Genomic DNA, 7,192 nt, shown 5'->3' on the forward strand with positions numbered 1-7,192 from the left:
GAGAGTTGCTAAGTCTCTGAGAATTTTAGACTTCAGCGTATACACCCGGCTGTGGAGCGGTGCAGGTACAGAGGAGAAGTAGCGGGTGAGAAGAGGATGATACCATTTGCTAAGTGGGGGTTTGTTTTTATTTTCGTCCTTAACATATACATTTTAAACCACAAACTACGGAGTATGTTTTGGACATTATTTAACCTTGTCAAAGACAAACAAAATTTTCAGAATAACATTTCTTACTCCAAGTTTTAGGGGTGCCTCGCCTATGCTATGAGGGATGTGGGAAGTAGGGACCAGATGTGGAACAATGTGGTTTGACTTGGGGCACAGTTTTATCATAAGGAACAACATATGACCCTGAAAGCAAGACAAACTATGTTAAAACACAACATTCTTTGGCTATGTCCACACGTACCAAAACGATCCTTTGTTCCTCCATCTTCCTTGGCATCGTTTCAAGAATATTTGCGTCGAAACGGTTTGGACGTTTGTGTGGACCGATAATGAGGTCGAACTGCTGCCGTGACTCACACTCAACTACAATGCGAGTAAGTCGCGAGAAAGGCTCAATATCTTCTGCAGCACGAAGACAAGCATGTAGTCCGCCATTGTTTTTGTTGTTGATTAGAGATGTTGCGGGGTTCAGAGGTCGAAGGCTAGAGGTCGAAGGGTGGGGCAATGGCGTCATAGATACGGAAAATATGCAGATTCGCCGTCCACACGAAAACACAAGGGCAGCATTTTCGGATTTTTCCACCCTGAGACCTGGTTTCACAAAAGTGCGTTTTCAGGCACTGCGCTTACAGGATCCATGTGGACAATCAGCCAAAACGATGCAATACATGTGCGTTTACTAAGGGTGTCACGATTTTGATTTAAAATCGAAATCGATCGAAATTAAGTCACAATCTCGAACTTCGAATTAAAAAATGGAATCGTCGATGCTGCCACGCTCCCATGTCACACAAAAAAACACACCCGTGTTGAAGTGCTGCGAGTCAACCTCCTCTAACTTAGCTATTAGCTACAGCCAGCCAAACGATAGCATGGTGTTACACCATTCCTGTTCGGCTCCCGGATCGTGGTCGGGAAGCACAGGGGAGATGATTTCCTCCAGGGCCGAAGTTTGTGTTTACCTTCGGGGTGAACCCCTTTCACATGCTAAGCTGGTAGGAAATAATACCAGGGAGCTTTGCTGTATTTTGAGGAGCCGTTGCCTTTTTTCACAGCCAAACTGCAGCCTATATTGTACACTTTATTGCTGTCGCCAGTACTGCTACTCCTTTTGCTTCTCCTTCCTCTGCACGTACGCACACTCCTCACTCTCGCTCGCCCACACACACCTTACGCACACACACCTCATGGCAACTGCAGATGCAGGAGACCCATTGACAGAACTTGAACCCCGTCCTCTTTCACTGAAGTTGCCGGTCTGGAAATATTTTGGATTTCCAGAGAATTATGTTGACAACATTCGCGTGGTCAACAAAAAAGCCACAGTTTGCAAGCTCTGCAGAAACTAGATGGCAGGTTATTTTGTTTAAGTTTCCAATTGACTGAAGATATTAGTTTTTGTAACATTATGTTGTTAAATTTGACAATGTAGTGTGGTGCAATGCGAACAAAGGTCAGATATTATATTGCATAAAAGTCTAGTCTAAAAATGGCATAGCAACCTGTGCTTTAAAAAAAATAAATGTAAAAATCGAGAAGCGAATCGAATCGTGACCTTAGAATCGAAAATGTAATCAAATCGAGGATTTGGAGAATCGTGACACCTCTAGCGTTTACACAGAATAGCGTTACCGTGTGGACTGCCTCTTTAATTATACCAACGAAAACCCATCCATAAGATGCCGTAGAACAACTTTTTCTAAGCAGTAAGACATTTCATTCAATTCACATTCTGGGGTGAAATCCTTTACATTGAGAACATGACATAATTTAGCTATGTGACATAGTCTACCTACGTACACTACACTAACATTTACATTTAGGGCATTTAGCAGATGCTTTTGTCCAAAGCGCTTCACTTTTGAATGCTGACCTTTTCTTCTTTTTTGTGTGTATTTTGCTTTCTCTGTAGTGCATACATGCCGTGCACTGCTAACATACAGCAGACAGGCATTGCTGGATATTGACAGCTCACACAGCCTTTTTGATTTTACTGGCTCCATATAAACACAGCTACAACACATTATCCACCACCATGGTCACCACTGCCACCCCTGGGAAGGCCCCGAAACACCGAGCTCGTGTGAGTTAGCTGACCCCAGGATAGTGCTCACAGAGACACACACGGGGCAAGAGGGGAGGGCTATATGCTAGGCTAAAGCTAAAAGCTTGTGCTAGCTGACCAACGCTACCCAGCCTCTTGCTAGCTAATGTGCGGTCTCTGGAAAACAAGCTGGACGAGCTAAGAGCCTGGAGTACAACTCATCGGGAAGTAAGAGAGTAATGCACTCTATTCTTCACCGAGACCTGGCTCTCAGACAAAGTCACAGACTGCGCTGTTCAGCTACAGACTCACTCCATACACCGAGGAGACCGGAGTGCAGCCTCCGGTAAGGCCAAAGGGGGAGGGGTGTGTGTGTTTATCAACAACTCGTGGTGTGCAGATATACAGACTGTTTATCAGCTGTCCCTCATATGTACCAAGGGAATTTACCGCTGTGTTTTTGGCCGCTGTTTACATCCCCCCACGAGCCAACTCCACGGAAAAAACTTCATGACATCATCAGCACGCAAGAGACTTCTCGTCCTGATGCTGATTTCATCACTGCTGGCGACTTTAACCACTGCAACTTAAAGACTGTATTCCTTAAATATTATCAACATGTGGATATTCCCACCTGTGATAAGAACACACTGGATCATGTTTACAGCAGCATACGCGGTGCCTAGAGAGCCGCACACTGCCCCCACTTCGGACATTCAGACCACATCTCTTTGTTCCTTTATCCAGCATACAGATGTAGACTGGATATCTCCCCCTCACCCTAGCAACTCCACTGGCATGGGCTGATGTTCTGACCCGGACCTCATGGAGGTCGTGCCACAGAAAGCTCCTGTGCCAATTGTTCATTTTGAGCCCTCAGTTGTATCACTTGGTCCCGCAAGTCCTGCTGTTTGTCCTCCATATCTGTGGAGTAGAGTCAGTGCGCTGGATTAACAGCAAAAGGTCACAGCAGGAGTGAAGACTCTTCCCTAAAAGAGGTGCCTCTTCTGTGTAGAATCCAAGGCCAACTGCTGTTTTTGCCCAAACAAACAACAACAACAAAAAACGAACATTAAAAGGTTATCACTCTTAAAAAAAAGAAACAAATCATATAAACATATGTACAATTTAGGAGAAAAAAATGTAACAAGTTAGAAACCATCTGTGAAAGAAGGTACATAGGAGCACACATCTCTGCTTTAAAGTAATCCTGCCGACAACACCAATTGTGGCGAGGGCAACTGTACGCCCCTGACAGCAAATGCGACAACGCCACTCTGGGAGTTTCACCCAGCGAATTCCCACTTAGCGCACAAGTTCTAATACAGAGAAAAGGAGCAGAAATGGGACTTACAGTTTCAAACACCTTTCTACTTTTATTTAGACAGCAGATCAATTTGTGGCTCAAATGAATGAGGATTAGAAGATGAGATCAGGTTAAATGTAAAATGTCTTTATTACAAAATATACTTAAAAAAAGAACCCTAAATGCTAAAAAGGGGTACCAGTGCAGGAGAGGGGGTGTCAGAGAAGTCCACAGGAGGGAGTGAGTGAAGGGAAAGAGGGTCACCACCACCAGGCACGGGAAGGAACAAACCACTCACCTTGCAAAGCAGAAGACACACAGGTTACTCATGCACTTATAGTAGGTTTTCAAAACTCACTTCTATGTATAAATGGGACATAGTAAAATTAGCATGCAATAGACCCAGAGGGGGGAATCCTCCACCAAGTGACCCCCACCTGTACACCTATGACAACCCGCCTGCACTGGCACTAAAACACCGCACAAATATCACTGGTTCACACACATTTGGTCACAACAAGCCATCTTCCCAATCACAGTTCTTAAACTTAATTCTGGTGAATAAACCCAAAAATAGAACAATGAGAACAAAACTAAATAAACAAAGAAAACAAGTCGAAATATCAAGAATTAATCGTCAAAAAATAGACAAAACCAAGCAACCAAACCTATAAATACCAAAAAAATCAGTTTAAACAAAGGGTGGGCAAAAACAGCAGTAGCCAGAGCTCCTCCCTTTCCAGAACCACAATTAGGTCATGTGGTGTTCTCCGTCATATTCCCATTCCTGGGAGTTGCAATTTACACCAAACAACTTATGTGCATGGTCTGGCACTAAATGCACCACACTCCTCTCCTAGTGCCGCACTGCATGGAAAGGAGGGGGGGGACGCCACCACTACCTTGGTTTAACTTTCATGTTACTGCAAACACACCTTAGTTAACCATTAGCATCCCTAAAGCAATGTGGTGTCAGGACGGAGCGAGGTAAGCCTGCAGCTGGCTGCTTGCAGCTATGTTTGAACAAGGGACTGAACGATTAGGTGTCACCTGGCACTAATCACTGATTGCAAGGTGTGGCTGAAACAGGAAGGGGGAGGGGGGAACTCTACCCGTCGCACAGACAAAGAAGGAAACAGACAAACCCTGTGACTAAACAAATCAAACTCTGGACCCCAGACACTGGGCGCATCCTGCAGGACTGTTTTGCTCGGACAGAGGACAGAGGAAGAGCCAGTGTCTTGTTTAAAGCTGCAGCCACTCTGGAGGACTCTTCTGTCAGCATACAGAACTATGCTGAGTATGTGACTTGGTATATTAGCCCTTGTGTTGACAACATCATGCCCACCATACAAGTCAAGAAGTTTCCCAACCAGAAGCCCTGAAATAACAGTCAGGTACATCACATGCTGTGTGCCCATCTTTTGCATTTAAATCAGGCAATGAGATGGAGTACAAAGCTGTGAAGTATGGACTGGAAAAAGCCATCACAGCAGCCAAAAGGCAGTACAGAGAGAAGCTGGATGGTTTCTAATCCACTTCTGACTCTGGGCAGATGTGGCAAGGCCTACAACACACCACTGACTACAGGACCACCACCAGCACCAACAGCTCCGCAGACAGCCTGTTGGATGAAAACAACTGCTTTGAGACCTTCAGCCACATAACAAAGAGGAGTCTGGTCTGCACACCATCATCTGTGGCTGGCTCCTAAACTTTCTGACTGACCGGCCCCAGTCTGTCAAGATTGGAAATAATACATCAGCCAGCATCATCACAAACATTGGCACTCCGCAGGTATGCGTCATCAGCCCTATCCTGTGTCGCCTCCCGAAAAGACAACACCATCCTGCATGACACTGCAGTGATAGGATGCATCACTGGTGGGGACGAAGCAGCCTATAGGAGGGAGGTGGCCAGTCTGGTGTCATGGTGTGAGGACAACAACCTCACCCTCAACATGGACAAGATGAAGGAGATGATAGTGTACATGTTGAGAGCATCTTGACTGGCTGTGTCACCGTCTGGTCCACAGGAGACCTGCCTCCATCCTCAAAGACCCCACCCAACCCCAGCACGGACTGTTCACACTTCTACCCTGAAGCGCAGGTACAGAAGTGTTATATCCCAAACCTCCAGACAAAAGAACTCTTTCTTCCCCACTGCCATCAGACTCCTAAACAACAGACAGGAGTCTATTCTACCTCACGACTGTCCCTACCAAGGGCATGGGAACCGGGGGGGACGGGGGGGACGGGGGGGACGTGTCCTCTCCAATATTGGAGACAGGCGCATTTGTTCTACCCAAAAATTTTACCGCGGAAGAGAAAAGTTTTTTATTTTGAAATCTTTAATAACTTGCTTTCATTTTGAAAGCGCAACACAGCGTCTTGTCACCAGCCCACTCCCTCACAGCTCAGACTGTTTAGGAAGTGGTAGTCTGCAGCTGGTGAGAGGTTGGAAGTATTAAGACGAAAAGACAGCAGCAGCTCAGTTTAAGTGATTTCTTTCTCATGGGGAAGAAAAGAAAGAAAGAAAGGAAATGAGTTGGTAATAATTTTGTTCAGGAGGATAATTATATTACACATACACATGTCTCACACCTAGAAAGGAGTTAGTCTGTCTGTGTGTTTTTTGCTTGTTCTTGACATTCCCATCAGTATTTTTCAATACCTTATTCATACTGCTTTCAAATTAGAGATCAGATGAAGTTCAGCTGGAAACTAACACTGGTGAGGGTGATGCAGGGAGAGCCAGCACTGCAGAGTTGCAGGTAGATGCTATTATGAAGGGTGAGGTGATTTAAGTTTGTTGATCATGAGAGGAAGGTTTGAACATGATAAGAAGTTTTAATTTAAATTATAACAGACATGATTTTAATATTGCACTAGCTTTCCCATCAGTATTTTTCTATACCTTATTGTTGAAGATGAACAGAGGGTCACTTTCAGTGCAGCTTTCTACGTTTTGCCTGAACTACTCATTTAGCAACAGTGCAGAGGCTGCAGGGATCATTCGTGGATTGCCTGTAGAGGTACATAAACTATTTTGGCAAGTGGTAAACCTGGTCAGGTTGCTTTTGGTAGTCCCTGTTTCATCCTCTGAGGCAGAAAGAAGTTTTAGTGTCCTCCGCAGGCTCAAAACTTGGCTCTGGTCCACAATGCCTCAAAACAGATATCAACATGTTGCTGTCTGTCATTTCCATCAGGATAAACTTGACTTACTGGACAAGAAGTCAATTTGCAAGCAATTTGTGGCTTATAAGGAAAACATTTTTTGGCTCTTTTGTCTAGGCCAGTGTTTTTCAACCTTTTGTGTGCCATGGCACATGTTTGACACTGAAAAAAATCACACAGCACGCAAATTATTGAATGCAGGACTGTACAGTGCTATCCAACTTTTATTTGTAACAGAAAACTACACAGGAATTGATATTTATCAGTTCATTACATCTATTCTAATGTTTTTTTCATTTACCTTTACCTTCACACGGCAGTTAGTTAGTAGAAATGTGGAAGGATATCACACTTGAAAGTAAAAAAGAAGTTGGTTTATATGTTAAAATTCTTGATGCTGTTTTTGCCTTTCACCTTAACCTTTGCCTGTATCTGTTCATTGAGGCATAAGATACAACCAAGAAAAGAGCATTTAATCAGAAAATTTGAATTTAA

Source organism: Sparus aurata, chromosome 2 (assembly GCF_900880675.1).
Source record: "Sparus aurata chromosome 2, fSpaAur1.1, whole genome shotgun sequence".
NCBI classification, from domain to species: domain Eukaryota; kingdom Metazoa; phylum Chordata; class Actinopteri; order Spariformes; family Sparidae; genus Sparus; species Sparus aurata.